This window comes from Lactuca sativa, chromosome 9 (genome assembly GCF_002870075.4).
Source record: "Lactuca sativa cultivar Salinas chromosome 9, Lsat_Salinas_v11, whole genome shotgun sequence".
NCBI lineage: Eukaryota > Viridiplantae > Streptophyta > Magnoliopsida > Asterales > Asteraceae > Lactuca > Lactuca sativa.
Window position 1 is genome coordinate 115433046 of NC_056631.2, and position 18735 is coordinate 115451780.

Consider the following 18735-nt stretch of genomic DNA (forward strand, 5'->3'; position numbering starts at 1 on the left):
AAGAATAAAGTTGATAGTTGAAACAATATACAATGAATATTGTGTAATCATATGGTGATAAATAAAAAGTGTTTTATTTATGTTCATAGGTTTTGATACCATATTGGATTCAATTATTCTTGTGTTTCATTTTGCATGTTTTGACTTCCAGAATAAACTAGGTTATTCTTTCGGAATGACTAAGTTATTCAAACCATCCACAGTCGTTCATATGTTGGAAGTAGATATGAATCAAGACTGTCATGGGTTGGTTTGTAGAGGTCTAAGATGTTGGACAAAGGGCTACAACACTCATGAGTGCTCATAAGTTCTGAGTATTGGATTCAACCCGCGCTCATTGGAATTACTTCATGGATTTTATCACGAGTGATCATGAGACGATAATATCTTATATTCTTCAATCCTAGAGATATGAGTTGTTACTATGAGTTGGTTGTACATTGATTGCACGAAAATGCATTCGGTAACTCGGTGTTATAAAACGTGCGTTTGTGTATGATTAAACAAGTAGTAGAACATGCCATATGAGTCGAAGTTTATCCACTCCTTTTACCTTCAGGATAAAAGTGATATCTGTGGGCCCCTTGATGATTTGATGATGACAAATGAAAGTGCTCGGCCTGGCCAGGACTGATTTGATTTGTTAAATTAGTCAGTCGTCATAAATCGGAAATCGGGAAACAACAAATGGACAGAGAGAATGATTATAATCCATGTCTCAGTCCATATGATATCTAGAATGGAGGAATATATGATCCCTTATCTAATGGACAAGTCATTGACAAAGGTCAGAGTTCATCTACAAGGTCAGAGTTCGACAAAAGCATTTGAGAGCTACGATTGCCAGTCAGTTCTTGAAGTTGTACGCAATAATAGTTTTAGACTTATCTAAGTGGGAGACTGTTGAGTTAATGTCTAAGTCCATAACTATAATGGGTAAGACTTGACCCGACCCGACATGGTCCATTTGGGTTGCATGGCATCATCTACTTGTCGATTCGGTCTCCCGACTCGTCGAGTAGACTACTCAAACTTCCCGCGGATCACGACTCTACTCGACGCATTGGGTCTCCAACTCTTCAAGTCCCAGAGAAAAACATAATAAATACTTGAATTAAAGGCATACCAGGAATCGGGTGGTACAAATCTCCTCCACTTATCTTAGACTTTGTCCTTGAAGTCTGCTGTTCGGTCCTGAAAAAGCTCAGGGTAATGCTGTTGGATTAATATCTAAGTCCATAACTATAATTGGTAAGACTTGACCCGACCCGGCATGGTCCATTTGGGTTGCATGGCATCATGCATTTGGATAGACTATAATGAGAGAAATAAGACACTTATGGTTATTAATATATTATAAGTTCTAGTATATTAATAATAAGAATAATAAGATTATTTAATTAGTATTGATCAAGAATTAATCTAGGATTAATTAAGTGATCAAAAGAAGACTAATTAAATAAATGGCTTGATTGTGTAAATCATCCATACTTTTATAGTGGGCTAATGCTCCATGGATAATCAAGTTGGGATAAAACCCATAGGATGGTCGTTTGAGTTCAAACACCCCCAGAGGGTGTGTCTGGATTCCACAAACCAAGGATCTGATACCAACTTGTAACATCCTAATTTTGAGTCCAAAAATTTCGTTTGTAATTAAGTAAATTATATATTTTTTTACTAAAAACATTGTCAATATCATATCAACCCATAAACCATCATGAATAAGTCTAAAAATCACAACATCGAACAGTAGTATAAGTAAGAGTACAATCCCAGAAAACTCAATGTAGAAATCAACTGTGTGTGTGTGTGATGTGCTGCTACGCCGCCGGCTCCTTCCCCTCGGATGAAGAGGTACCTGAAACCATAACTGAAACTGTAAGCACAAAGCTTAGTGAGTTCCCCCATAATACCACATACCATACAATCACATATCATACATACTACCGGGCAATTCTGGGGTGCCCGACCTACCCATGTCAATCCAATCTGGGGTGCTGACCTATCCATGAGAAGCCATTCTGGGGTGCAAACCTACCCATGTCAGGCCGTTCTTGGGTATCGACTACCCTCCAGTCTATCTCAACCGGCATAGGGGACTATTTCATCCCTACCTCTACATACAATAACAAAATATAATCATACGGACAGGCATATGTGGGGTACTAACCTACCCTTTAGTCCTAACGACCAAGTTAGGGAAAAGTTATTCCCTACTACTACCACTAACTCACATAGCATATTACATAATCATATCTCATAAGGATATCTCATAAACATATCACATAAGCATACCAAGATAATTATCACCAAGACAACTATCTACCAATTACTTTTGTTGGTGGGCCGACATTGTGGCCTTAGACCCACCCCTACTGGAAGGTAACTCACCTCGATGTCGTGTAGTGTTTGAATTATCCTTGGCGTGCAACTCAACACTTCTCGACTCCTCAATCCCAACACAACAACCCTTCTAAGTTATCAATTTGAATATGCAACCCTAACCAGGGTCAACTCAAATCAGTGAAAGTCAACTTTGGTCAAAGTCAACAACCAGTTGACCTGACTCCCCGAGTTCGCCCGCCAACTCGTCGAGTCCGCATATCCACCAAAAGTCATAAACCCGTCTCCACTCGTCGAGTCTAGCAAGCGCTCAACGAGTTCGCCTTTATCCACACGTCGAACAATCTTCAACCGACTCGCCGAGTTCTTTCTTGAACTCATCGAGTTCATCTTCAGCATATTAATGTGTCCAGTCTATGACTCGCCGACTTGTAAGAACAACTCATCGAGTCCATCTTCAAAGACTGGGAGACTTCCTTGGACTCGCCGAGTGTGTTCTAGGACTCGTCGAGTCCCATTATTTCCTGGTCCAAGGCAAACCCCTAGCAGGCTGAGCGTTCCTTCCACTCAACCAAAACCATTTGCAGAGGACGTTTTATTGGGGAAAAAGCATCTCAACTTGCCGTGTCACCCAAGTGACTCGTCGAGTCCCTCCTTGTCGAATACTATACATTCGATTTTAGTTGGACTTAATGCATCCAAATCATAGATCTGACCACCTAGGGTCCATTTTATACGTAAAGTCATGAACTTGATGTCCATGCATGGGGTCTTTGGCTCAAAAAGCCATAAAAGATGGTCTACAAGATGCATGGGGTGCTTATGGCAACAAGGTGGCCACCTTTATGAAATAAAGGCCGCTAATAACCCTAGATCTGAAGCACAAACTGACTTCCAATACTCAATCCCAAATACAACCTCTTTAGGGCTTAGAAAGATGTAGAAAAAGGCCCAAAATCAAGATCCAGACAATGAATAGACAAGGTTTCAACTTTATACCTCTAATAAGTTGGAAATATGCTCAAAACTTTGGATCTTCTTGTTCCCCCTTGATCTCACAAGCCTCATTCTCTTCTTCAAGCTTCAATCACACAAAGTAACACCACAGGGCTCAAGAACACACTAAAAACGGCTAGGGTTTCGAGTTAGGGTTTTCTCTGGACAATGGGGGTTGAGTTGGGGGTTATAATGTGTTTAAATAAGATGCAAACCCTAAATTTAGGGTTTCACTCAAACAACGTCTACTCGCCGAGTCGGTCTCCCAACTCATCGAGTAGACTATATAAAATTCCTGCGCATCACGACTCCAGTCAACGAGTTGGGCCTCCAACTCGTTGAGTCCCAGAGAAAAACATAATAAATACTTGAATTAAGGGCGTACCAAGAATCGGGTGTAACACGAATAGTCTTATCGATATTTTGTGGTGGACTTGACCAGTGCACATGAATGTGTACTTGATCCCTTAGTCCTTCACTTGACTCACATATACATATGAACAAGGAATTAGTCTTAATATTCCAAAGATGAAAATTCTCATTCATCATACGACTTGTATGATTCCAAGTTTCTGTCCAATTGAAACTTGGGTGATAAGAATCTTTCTTTATTTGGAAAATTTAGACACTACCACAAAAGAAAGAATCAAACTCATATTTCCAATATTGTTGGAAAAATACAAACATCAGTTTTCCATAAATGTCATTGCAAGAAGATATAAAATAAAGTAAAAAAAAATTTATTTATTTATAAATGCGGAAAAACTTTTTCCTTACATTGCAACTTTAAATGAAAAATTATGCTATTACATATTTTCTAGCAATCTATCATAACTCCTAAGTAATAGCTCAAGAATCCGATCTTCGAACCATGCGATTGAAATCCATCTTTGCGATCAAATTCAACATACTTTTCCTTTAAGTTTCATTCCCTTTGCTTTATCCTGCTAAACATAAAAATGTAACCGAGTCACATTTTAGGTTAAGAATCATCAATTAGGAACTTAACAGAGTTAGATAGTGGACTTACCTGAAGCAGAGTGAAACTTTTTGATTCTTCCTTCTCTCAGATCTTTCAGGTAGCCAGGCCAGCTTCGCAACCAATGTCCCTTCCTTTGGCAATAAAAACATATGGACTCTTTGGTAATGGTACATGGGACTATCTCAGACTTAGCCTTTCTCTTTACCATTTGGTCAACCGAGTTGACTATGGCTGATCCCTTTCCATTGGGAAGAGAAAGCTTTTTTGGATATCCAATGTTACCATTGTTAATGTCAATGGAAGTTTGGGAAGTTGATATTCTAATCAAATTTGCTTTACCAGTGCTCCAAATCATTGCTGATTTAGCAACATCAAGCAAATAGGTAAGATCATTAAGGGTCATGTCATAGTCTGTTACATAGTAGTCCTTTAAAGAACTCACTATGTGACAGAGAAAATGACTGAAGAACCTAGTCAACAACCAACTTCCTCAAGACTTTAACACCCAACTCTCCCGGCTTGTCAATATGTGACTTCATCTCCAAGATGTGAGCATACATAGACTTTGCTTGCCAATAGGGCTTGAGTGATCTTGAACTATTCAAGAACTTGTGGGTCAGGGAGAATAATTGGAGGAGGTGGAGGAAGAGAAGTATGATTTCCATGAGATTTGGGAAGATCATAGTTGTTTGAACCAGACATCTACAATGGGAGAAATTCAATTTAGTTGATTTAAAGTCCTTAATATAACATCCAACATGAAATACTAAGGCTGGGACCCAACACAATATTTTATAACTTGGAAGAGGGATGCCGTAATCCAAGCTATAAAATATTTGAAGGTAGGCAAATGATGATTCACCAATTTCCACCACAAAAAACGAAATAATTTATTAGGTTTTAATTGTATTAGAAACTCCTAGATCTTTTGAGATTCATCGAACTTTTCAATGGCATGTTTCAATCTCGATTGTGCTCTCTCAAGTTTGTGATTGGGATGCCAAGGATCACAAACAAGGTGTGAATAACCATGCAAATATACTTGGTACCCTTAACATTTATCACTTAATCGATGTGTTGGTTAACCACACGCGCTCCACTAATCATATTATAAACATTAAGTTACCCTTTGCCTACCTTGTTAATTCCAAGCTAGTGTTTCGGTTAACCACACACGCTCCACTACCAACTTAAGCAAAGTGCAGAGTGTAATTTCATGGGTTAACACCAAATTCACATTTTCCGAAGGTAACTAATATTGGGAATTTATAAAAGGTTTAGTTACTTTATATTTATCATTATACTTATAATCAACAGAGAATTATAGTACTTATAGTCCTGTCCTACCCGTTCGGCTAACGACCCTCCACCAGTCAAGGAAGCGGTGGGTGAGAGTGGACACCCATTAAACTGTAACACCGTGAATTTCAAAATAATTTTTCGCTATATATAAAAAAACATTTCTCATTTAATTTCATAAAACATAAGTTTCAAATTCCAATCTGTATCATACAAATCCCAAGATCATATAAATGTATCAAAAGTCCCCTGGGTGTGTACGGATCAAGCCGGCGCCTTCCCACAGTCATCGCTAGTACCTGAAACACCAACACCAACACTGTAAGCACGAAGCTTAGTGAGTTCCCCAAAATACCACACATAAAACACATATTAGCACTCGAGGCTATAACTCTATGGGTCCGTGCACCCAACCCTGTGAACCCTCAGGTTCTAACTCTAGGAACCTTCCGGTTCCAACTCTGAAGTCATGCACAGCATAAATCACACAGAAATAATGCAGTACAACACATAGCATACACATAACATACATACACTGACACATAGCTCTGATTACCTTCTCAAGGAAAAGTATAATGAGAAGACTCACGTCGCGTGTCTCGGTATCTCACGAATCCTGGAAATCCCTCGTGCTCGATCCTCCGAGCTCTAATCCTCCTATAACATCACATGACTCTAATTAACACTTTTTATCTCTAAGGTTGACTATCCCTAAGAAGTCAACACAGGTCAACGGTCAACGGTCAACTTTGACCGGACTCGGCGAGTGCACACGGCAACTCGGCGAGTCTAGACGTTCTCACCAACTCTCTAGGATTCCCTTTCTACACGTCGAGTACTCCCCTGACTCGACGAGTTTCACCTGGTAGAAATCGCGGGGCCACCCCGACTCAACTCGCCGAGTCTCAAGGACGACTCGGCGAGTCCCAGCTCGATTCAGCCCACTGACAACCCTCTCTAACTCGCCATGACTCACTGAGTCAACCCATGACTCGACTGGACCACTCACTGGCAGGTCCAAGGCAATCTTCAAGCTACTCGCCGAGTCTGCTCATCGGACTCGGCGAGTCCATGCCATGCAATCACTCAAACTTGCTTCTAAGGTCAGATCTATTCCAACAATTCATAGATCTGGCCTTCCTAGACTGATTCACCACATAAAGCCCCAGACTTGGTGCATAAACAACCTCTATATGACCAAATACGAAGAATTATCAACAAATCTCACTACTCAAAGTCATAACCTCCATTGTTCTCTATAAAGCTTGATGAATGAGGCTCTCTGGACCTCTATGGATCCAGATCCGAAGTCTCATCACTAGCAAGGAACTATTTGGCCAACCAATCAACTCAACAAGGTCACAAGAAACCCTAAAATCAATTATACTTCACAAGACAGGAGATGAGCCGAAATCATACCTTTAGATTGAAGGGCTAAGCTTCAAATCCACCAAATAGCAGTCTCCTTTGCCTCCTCTTGGCTAGAACCTCCCTCTTCTTTGCTAAACAACACACAAATGTCAAGAAATGCTTCCTTTCTCTCTCAAATCGCTAAAGCACTCTAGGGTTTCTCTCTATGGACTGTTGGGTGCAAATGACGGCCATAAGGCCCTTTAAATAGGTCCCAAACCCGAGAAATTAGGGTTTCATTAAACAGCGTGGACTCGCCGAGTCCATATCCTGGACTCGCCGAGTCCAGACGAATCCCGCGTCCAGAATCGCGACCCTACTCGGCGAGTCTGAGCTCCAACTCGTCGAGTCCCCTCTCAAAACACCAAAAAAACAAAACAATAAAATACCTGGAAATCCGGGCTGTTACAACTCTCCCCCACTAGAACTAGACTTCGCCCTCGAAGTCTCGCTCCGAAAATAGCTCCGGATGCTGCTCCCGCATCTCGCGCTCCGGCTCCCAGGTCATCTCTGATCCCTTCCGGTGCTGCCACTGAACCAACACCAGAGGTACCTCCTTGTTCCTCAGAACCTTGATCTTCCGATCTCTGATGGCTACTGGTCTCTCAGCATAATTCAGGCTCGCATCCACCTAAATATCCTCTAATGGAACCACTGCCGACTCATCGGCAATACATTTCCTCAATTGCGACACATGAGAAGTGTCGTGGATTTGCCCCAACTCTGCTGGAAATTCCAAACGATAGGCTACCCGACCTACCCTCGCAATCACACGAAATGGCCCAATATACCGGGGCCCCAACTTGCCCCTCTTCCTGAATCGAATCACTCCTTTCCAAGGAGAGACCTTTAGGAGAATGAAGTCGCCGACCTGAAACTCAAGCTCGGACCGGCGTCTGTCTGCATAACTCTTCTGTCGGCTCTGGGCGGTCAATAACCTCTGTCTGACCTGCTGAATCTGCTCTGTCGTCTGAAGCACGATCTCTGAACTGCCCATCACTCTCTGCCCAACCTCTCCCCAGCAAATGGGGGTCCGACACCTCCTACCATACAACAGCTCAAAGGGTGGCATACCAATGCTCGAATGATGGCTGTTGTTGTAGGAAAACTCTGCCAAGGGTAAATACGCATCCCAGCTACCCCCGAAATCCAACACACATGCTCGAAGCATGTCCTCAAGCGTCTGAATCGTCCGCTCACTCTGACCGTCTGTCTGGGGATGATACGCGGTACTAAAATGTAATCTAGTATCCAACTCCTCATGAAATTTCTTCCAGAATCTGGAAGTGAAGCGCACATCGCGGTCTGAAACAATCGAGATCGGCACCCCATGCCGAGATACCACTTCTCTCACATATAACTCTGCCAACTTCTCCATTGAAGAGCTCTCACTGATGGCAAGGAAGTGAGCGCTCTTCGTCAACCTATCCACAATCACCCAAATTGCATCAACTCCTCTGGCCGTCCTCGGCAATTTGGTGATGAAATCCATAGAGATCTGTTCCCACTTCCATTCGGGAACCTCCAATGGCTGTAACTTACCATGCGGTCTCTGGTGCTCGGCCTTAACCCTACGGCAGGTCAAGCACCTCTCAACGAACCATGCGACGTCCTTCTTCATACAAGGCCACCAATACTCTTTCCTCAAATCCAGATACATCTTCGTAGCCCCCCGGATGGATCGAAAATTTCGACCAATGAGCCTCCTCCATCAAAGAAGTGCACGTACCACCCACAAACGGTACCCAAATCCGACCCTGAAAAGTCATAAGCCCTCGACCATCCGTAACGAACTCTGAAACCAAACCAACGACCCGTTCCCTCTTCTGCATCTCTGGCTGCACAGCCTCGGCCTGTGCCCCACGAATGGCATCCAATACCGGAGCTATCATGGTCAATCTCAAACATACATCTCGCAATGGAGTGCTCTCCGCCCTGCGGCTCAATGCATCGGCCTCCACATTAGCCTTGCCCGGGTGGTACAGGATCTCACAATCATAATCCTTGACCACATCTAACCACCTCCTCTGACGCATATTTAGGTTGGGCTGATCCATCAAGTACTTCAAGCTCTTATGGTCCGTGTATATCCTACACCGAACCCCATATAAGTAGTGACGCCAAATCTTGAGGGCGAACACTACTACCCCCAACTCTAGATCATGCGTGGGATATCTCGTCTCATGAGGCTTCAGCTGCCTCGATGCATATGCTATCACATGACCCCTCTGCATCAACACCGCACCCAGCCCCAAAATCGATGCATCACAATATACTACAAAATCCTCCATCCCTTCCGGGAGAGCTAATACTGGGGCTTTGCACAACCTTTGGCGAAGTGTCTCAAAGGAGGTCTGCTGCTCGGGACCCCATGAGAATGCGACACCCTTCCGCATCAATCTGGTGAGCGGCACAGCGATCTTGGAGAAATCCTTGATAAATCTCCGATAATACCCTGCTAATCCAAGGAAACTCCTGCTCTCAGAGGGTGAGTTTGGCACCTCCCAACTCATCACCGCCTCAACCTTGGCCGGATCGACCATAATCCCTTCCTGGTTAACGAGATGTCCTAGGAATTGGACCTCCCGTAACCAGAAATCACACTTGGAGAACTTTGCATAAAGCTTCTCCGATCTCAATACCCCAAGGACCTCCCTCAAATGCTCCTCATGCTGCTCTCTAGATCTCGAATACACCAGAATATCATCGATAAATACAATCACCGACCGATCCAACATCGGCCTGCATACCCTGTTCATGAGATCCATGAACACAGCCGGGGCATTGGTGAGCCCAAAAGGCATCACCACAAACTCATAATGCCCATATCGCGTCCTGAATGATGTCTTCTAGACGTCCTCATCCCGCACTCTCACCTGATGATATCCCGACCTCAAGTCGATCTTGGAAAACCAAGATGCTCCCTGCAACTGATCAAATAAATCGTCGATCCTCGACAACGGGTAACGGTTCTTGACCGTCAGCTTGTTCAACTCCCGGTAATCAATACACATCCGGTGTGAACCATCCTTCTTCTTGACGAACAAAATAGGTGCTCCCCACGGCGAGCTGCTCGGCCGAATGAATCCCTTCCCCAGCAATTCCTGAAGCTGCGAGGATAACTCTTGCATTTCTGGAGGTGCAAGATGATAAGGCACCTTAGCTATAGGCGCGGCCCCCGGAACCAAATCAATACCAAACTCCACTTGCCTCACAGGAGGTACTCCCGGCAGCTCCTCGGGAAAGACATCTGGAAACTCACGCACCACCGGTACCTCCTCAACTGAACTCAGTCTCTCGGAAGTCGTTCGCGTATCCATCACATACGCCACAAAACCCTTATAGCCCTGCTGTAGACACTGCCTCGCCCTAGCGGCCGAACAAAAGGCTGATCCCGAACGTGTACCCTCGCCGTACACCGAAAGAACTCCCTCACTAGGGTCTCGTATAGTCACCAGCTGACGCTCGCAGTCAATGACTGCGCCGAATCGGCTCAACCAGTCCATGCCCACAATGACACAGACATCACCCATCGCGATAGGAATCAGATCAATCGGAAACTCAACCCCGAAAATATCTAACACACATCCCCGGAAAACCTCCGTGGCACAAATCACTCTATCATCAGCTATGGAGACTCTCAGAGGCCGACTCAATGCCTCACGACTAACACTGATATGCTGACTAAAGGCCAAAGATACAAAAGACCGACTCGCACCCGAGTCAAATAACACCAAAGCAGGTACAGAGTTCACAAGAAAAGTACCTACGCATAACATAATATAAGCACAATATCTCATAATCAAAATAAATACATGAAAGGAAACATACCAGCCACAACATCGGGCGCAGCGCGGACCTCCTCCGCAGTCAGCTGGAAGGCTCTCCCTCGAGCTCTCGGCGCCTCGGCCTTCACAGGCCGACTCTCTGTAGCTCTGATGGCGGCAGGAGCAGACCCCTGAGATGCTCTGCGCAACTGCGGACACTCGGCCTTCCGGTGTCCGGTCTGGTTGCAGTGGAAACACACTGCAAACCCCTTGGGGCAGTCCTTGGCCATGTGCCCCTCCTTGCCACATTTGTAGCAAGACCCCGCTCGGCAAACTCCGTCATGACCCTTGCCGCACTTTCGCAAGTGCGGCCCTTCTGGCTCCCTGTTCTGGGATCAGCAGGCTTGACCCGCTTGGCAGCCGGCTGCGACTGTGCCAGTCGCCGATCCCTCCCCTGAGACTCCGCCTCCTCCCTGGCCTGAGTCTCAAGCTCAATCTCCTTCTTCCGGGCATTTGCCTGAAGCTCGGCAAATGTCCGGTACGAGGAGTTCGCAGCGAACTCTCGAATATCCCGCCTCAAGATGCTCAAGTAGCGGCTCATACGTGCCTGCTCAGTGGACACGTGCTCAGGGCAGAACATCGCCCTCTCGTGGAACATTCTCGTGATCGCTGCAACAGACTCAGTACCCTGCTTGAGGGTCAGAAACTCCTGTGCTAAACGCTCCCTCTCCACCTGGGGAATGTACTCATCCCGAAACATGGTGGTGAACCTCTCCCAGGTCACCGCAGAAAGCTCAGCAGGCGTATAATGCGCCGTCACAAACTTCCACCAGTCCTTCGCTCCCAAGCGAAGCTGGTTCAGCGCGAACCGGACCTTCAAATGCTCAGGAGACGAGCAAGTGAAGAAACACCCCTCAATATCAGATATCCACCTCATAGCTGCCACTAGATCCTAAGTGCCATCAAACTCTGGTGGTTTTGTGTTGCTGAACTCACGGAACAGCAACGCATCCCCACACTGCGGCCTCGCAGCAGCAATCGCTGCGGTAGCCGCTGCAGCAGCAGCCTCAGAAAGAGCGGCATAACGCTCATCGAACGTCTGAATCAATGCGGTCTTTATAGACCCAAACATCTCCGGTATCTCTGCCCTGATGGCCGCAGCCACCTCCTCCTGAATGATCTGGCGGATCTCCTCCTCACTGGTACCACTGCTCTCGGGCATCAAACGTGTCCTCACCATGATCTACCTCTGAAATACAACATACGATAAATTAGAATCCACACGAGTATGCTCACACTCGTCAACTCTTTCCTCCTTGATTCTTGGCATTCCAAAGATTCTGACTTGGGCTGCACACCGCCCCGGTGCTTCCAGTAGTACGGGCCCAATACTACTGTCCGCACCGCACCAGAATACACTCCAAGTCCTTCTCTTTGGATCCAGGTCTCAAGTACTCTATTATGCATAGACCACTTTCTAATAGATCTCTCATAAGTCCCTCGCTGCTACCTACTCACTCTCAAGCATCTCATAGCAGCTCACCTCTCCCTAGGCTAAGGCATCACAAATCAGGTCACTCTAGTCCTAATAGCAATACCTAGCCTACTCTAGTATGCGAATACATCATATCAATGTCAATATCACATAATATATAAAGGTATTTTGGGAAATCACCGTTCGGGCGGCTGACTGATCGTACACACATCTCTTGCTCTGCGTTTTTCAAAAATCTTTTACTCTTTTTTTTTTGAAAATATATCTCAAATCCTCAGTTTGAGTTCAAATACGCCCGAAGGTGTACTCGAATCCCTCAAACCAAGGCTCTGATACCAACTTGTAACACTGTGAATTTCAAAATAATTTTTCTCTATATATAAAAAAAACATTTCTCATTTAATTTCATAAAACATAAGTTTCAAATTCCAATCTGTATCATACAAATCCCAAGATCATATAAATGTATCAAAAGTCCCCTGCGTGTGTACGGATCAAGTCGGCGCCTTCCCACGGTCATCGCTAGTACCTGAAACAACAACACTAACACTGTAAGCACGAAGCTTAGTGAGTTCCCCAAAATACCACACATAAAACACATATTAGCCACTCGAGGCTATAACTCTATGGGTCCGTGCACCCAACCCTATGAACCCTCAGGTTCTAACTCTAGGAACCTTCCGGTTCCAACTCTTAAGTCATGCACAACATAAATCACATAGAAATAATGCAGTACAACACATAGCATACACATAACATACATACACTGACACATAACTCTGATTACCTTCTCAAGGTAAAGTATAATGAGAAGACTCACCTCGCGTGTCTCGGTATCTCACGAATCCTGGAAATCCCTCGCGCTCGATCCTCCGAGCTCTAATCCTCCTATAACATCATATGACTCTAATTAACACTTTTTATCTCTAAGGTTGACTATCCCTAAGAAGTCAACACAGGTCAACGGTCAATGGTCAACTTTGACCGGACTCGGCGAGTGCACACGGCAACTCGGCGAGTCTAGACGTTCTCACCAACTCTCTAGGGTTCCCTTTCTACACGTCGAGTACTCCCCTGACTCGACGAGTTTCACCTGGTAGAAATCGCGGGGCCACCCCGACTCAACTCGCCGAGTCTCAAGGATGACTCGGCGTGTCCCAGCTCGACTCAGCCCACCGACAACCCTCTCTAACTCGCCATGACTCACTGAGTCAACCCATGACTTGACTGGACCACTCACTGGCCGGTCCAAGGCAATCTTCAAGCTACTCGCCGAGTCTGCTCATCGGACTCGGCGAGTCCATGCCATGCAATCACTCAAACTTGCTTCTAAGGTCAGATCTATTCCAACAATTCATAGATATGGCCTTCCTATACTGATTCACCACGTATAGCCCCAGACTTGGTGCATAAACAACCTCTATATGACCAAATACGAAGAATTATCAACAAATCTCACTACTCAAAGTCATAACCTCCATTGTTCTCTATAAAGCTTGATGAATGAGGCTCTCTGGACCTCTATGGATCCAGATCCGAAGTCTCATCACTAGCAAGGGACTATTTGGCCAACCAATCAACTCAACAAGGTCACAAGAAACCCTAAAATCAATTATACTTCATAAGACAGGAGATGAGCCGAAATCATACCTTTAGATTGAAGGGCTAAGCTTCAACTCCACCGAATAGTAGTCTCCTTTGCCTCCTCTTGGCTAAAACCTCCCTCTTCTTTGCTAAACAACACACAAATGTCAAGAAATGCTTCCTTTCTCTCTCAAATCGCTAAAGCACTCTAGGGTTTCTCTCTATGGACTGTTGGGTGCAAATGACGGCCATAAGGCACTTTAAATAGGTCCCAAACCTGAGAAATTAGGGTTTCATTAAACAGCGTGGACTCGCCGAGTCCATATCCTGCACTCGCCGAGTCCAGACGAATCCCGCGTCCAGAATCGCGACCCTACTCGGCGAGTCTGAGCTCCAACTCGTCGAGTCCCCTCTCAAAACACCAAAAAAACAAAACAATAAAATACCTGGAAATCCGGGTTGTTACATAAACTATCATTTTATAGGCAGTAACCTTACACCCCTTTATATATCGGCTTCGTGAACGAGGCCTACTAATGGTAAGACTGACTTTGTTCTTATACATACATACATATATATATATATATATATATATATATATATATATTTATATATATATATATATATATATATATATATATATATATATATACATATATATCTATATATATATATATATATATATATATATATATATATATATATATATATATATATTAACTTATAATACTATAAAGTATAAGGTTTGAATTTTAACTTTTAAAATTCTAAGGGTTTAACATGGAATTAAAGTATTCATGAGAAAAAACTTTACAAATTCCAAAACTTGAGGGAAAGTTTTGAACTATTCAAAAACTTTTGGATTTTCAAAAATTATGAGTTTAATTAAGGTTTTAAAACTTTAAGGAAGAGACTTTTGAACATCCATAACTTGAGGACAAGTTATCGAGTTCATAAGACAAAAAGAATCTTCAATTGTGTAACCTGTCAATTTTAATGGATCATTAAAAGAAATGACTTTTGGTAATCCATAACTTAAGGACAAATTATGGACTCTATTAAAAACATTTAGATCAAGAATTAACTAACAACCAACTTTGCAAATAACTCGTATGATCTACCAAAACTCATAAGTGTATGAACAATCAGATCAACAATTTCAAGAGTTACATAAACACACATAAAACTTGAAATTTTGATAATTACCTTAAAATTGGTTTACCATAATCATTACCACATCAAAAACATGTTTTATAAGTCCAAAACAGTTTAAGGTAATGATTCTAGATCAATTCTAGCCTTAAAATGTCACAACCGGCAAAATTAGGTCAAGACGTGAATTCCTAAAACAATATAATCTCCTTGTATAAGCCCAAAACTCGATCCAATAAGCCATGCCCAATCATTTTTGGGCCTTAACCCATAAATGTTCAACTTAAAACTCTTATTGGACCAAGACATTCTTATTGGGCCTTTTTTGGACGAAAACATATACTAGGACCTTAGATGGGCCGAAAACCTCTTAATTGGGCCATAAGACTCCTATCGGACCATGGAGAATTATTCCAAGCTTCTTGGGTCGAAAATCGTTATAAAGCCCAATATATTCTCGGATTTCCTCCTAGCCCAAAAATCCTTTTTTTCTCCCATCTCCTTTGGGCAGATAGCTTAGCCCATGGTTAATTAATATGGTTATAACGACTCACTTAGAGGAATTAACATTACAAGATTTACGGGAAACCATTCTATTTTTCTTTCTGGGATAAAACAGGAAATCATTTTATTCTCTTTTTGGGATAAAACAGAAAATCATTCTATTTTCTTTTTGGGATAAAATCGGAAACCTTCTTTTTGATAAAACGACAATCTATAAACACCGGTACACAACCACCGGGGTTGAGATTTCAACATTATCTATTGCAGACAACATCGGGTTGTCTGGAAATCATTCTCTTTCTATTTTCTTAAACATTAACACACATGCATTAATATATGATCAAACACAAATATTTCAAACCATTTCTTTTTAGAAAATATCGGATTTCTGAAAGCGCTATGAAGACTATTCTAAACAAGTACAAAAACCATTTTTATACAAATCGGCTTATGAACTCACCAACTTTTTACTTGACGCTTTTCAAAACGACTTGTATTCTCAGGAATCCAGTAACAGGTAATAAGTTCGACTAGGAGATCAAGCGCTATGAAATTTACTTTCTTTGGTTGGTATGCTTCATTTATATTCAATTGTTATGATATTGTACACAAAGTCGTCCGCCCCCGAACATTTCTGTCGTCCAGGTTCGGGGGTGTGACATAAAACTTGAAGATATGCAGTCTGGGTGTCCAACTTGTCGAGTGCATGAACCAACTCGTCGAGTTGGATGATTTTATGGATGGACTCGGCAATTCCACTGTCCAGAACAGCAGCAAATTGATTTTTTCATCAATTTGCATGAAGTATAATTAAAAACAAGACTAGGATCTAATACCAGTGACGACTTTTTTGAGAATTCTAACACTCCTATGGTGTATATGCAACCCTATAAACCTTGGATCTATGTATTCTCTATTATACATGCAAATATTCAATATTCCAAGGTTTCATCCTAACTAGCATAATATGAAGCAACTATACTACAAAAGCCATGTTAGCTGACATACCTTTTGATGTAGCTTGAAGTCTTGAACTTTAAGGGCTTAGCCCCAATAGTGTGGAAGCCTCAAGTGGAATCACAAATCAACAAAAACACCTTAGAAATCTTGAGAGAATATTAAGCACACTAGAAATTGGCCCACCCTTGTTTTTTGACACACTGGTGCCATTTCACGTGCCAAAGACCTCTTTATATAGTATGGAGGATTAGGGTTACATTCATGTAAACCCTAATACCCAAGAACTTTCATTTCAATAGGATCCATGGGTTAAAACTCCATGGACTATCCATGAAAGGTTAGCCCAACATAAATGAACTTGGCCCATGCTATATATAAAAGAGTCCATATTTAATTAGTTCCTTTTTTATCAGTAAGTTAATTCTTGATCAACACTAATTAAATAATATGATTTCATATTAATATATTATAACTTATAATATATTAATATATATCATAAACATACTATCGATATAAATTCTTCCAGTGAAGTTCAACCCAAATGGACCATGCTACTCTTGGGTCGAATACATACCAATAATAGTTATGGGCTTAAACATCTAATCCAACATGATCTTCGAACACAGCTCTAAAATTGCTTGATGCAATCGATGGAGAGTGATTTTTGGTTATTGAATCGGAACCGGTTGGTTAAACTGATACAAAAGCTTTGGAGTGTTTTTTCGAGATACCAGATTTCACCATTTTTGTGGAAATGCTTAGAAACTTGCAAAAAACACAGTGCAAGAAGATGAAGAAAGGACGAATAGTCTTAGAGTTCAGAAAGCATAAAGCTTTCTTGGGGGGGGGGGGGGGGAATAAAAGGGTTTTATAGTTCCAGATCTCAAACGGTTATACAATTTAATTTATTAACAGCTGTTAATGCTAAAAACCCTTGGGTTTAAGCCATTATCGGCCATTAAAAAAAATTATTTTTTATTAAAAAAATCTGGCATTTAATGAATGCCAGCCCACGTTTGAAGATCGTGTGGAGGGGGAGTTGAAAATCCATTGGGTAATGGGGAAGAGGAAATAGATTAGACGTCTTGGGGTATGCTGATGTGACAGAAAAAGGTAAATGATTTCTTAAAATATTTGTTTTATGGGAAAAACAAATTATTTGTCATATAACCTAAAATCGGTCTGACTTGAAAAAGGTGATTTTGAAAGAAACTGAAACGTTGTATGCTACAAAACGAAATTTTTTTTATAATGTTTTTCTTATTTAATGAAGATCATTAAATACCACACAAGCACAATATTATTAGTGGGTTTACAAAGTTGGGGATTCATTCAATGCGACAGCGGGCGATGAAGTAACTACGATTGGAAGGCAATGTAATTGTGGTAGAAAGATTTGAAAAAAGCACTTGAAAAGAGATTAGGAACAACAAACAATAAAGATATAATATAAGTATGATATATGGTTTCAGTACACAGAGTATACTGAAACCATGTAAGATAGATATATTATTATAGGACCGCAACAGAGACCAGAAGTGGTATGCGGGTACCTATCAATTCAAAAAGAATTGTGAGTCCGGATTCATCATCCCTAACATTTGTAGAAAACTGTTGAGCTTTGTTGCATCAAGTGCCTTTGTGAACACATCAGCAATCTCTTTGTGGGTATTAACAAAAATTACTTCAATATTACCTTTGAGAATGTGGTCTTTCATGAAGTGATAGCGGAGTTCAATGTGTTTCGTCATTGAGTGATGAATGGGATTGTGAGAAATTGCAATGGCACTCTCTGAGTCACAGTAAATCGGTATCCGCAACATTCTATATCAGTTGTCCATCAGTTGGGTTTTCATACATAAGACTTGAGAACAACAGCTGGCTACAGCCAGATACACAGCTTCTGTGGTAGACAAAGACACAAAATTTTGTTTTCTTGAGGACCAGCTGACCAGTCTACCTCCAAGAAATTGACAACCACCAGAGGTACTCTTTCTATCCAATCTGCATCCGACATGATCCCCATCCGTGAAGGCTTAAAGGCTGAAGTCATTTCTTCCGGGATACCAGAGGCCTAAAGCTTTGTTTCCTTTCAAGTATCTTACGATTTGCTTGACTGCGGTCAAGTGCGATACTTTGGGATCGGCTTGGTACATGGCATATAAGTATCTTGCGAAGACAATATCTGGTCTGCTTGTAGTGAAGTACATCAAAGAACCAATCATTCCTCTATAGTTCTT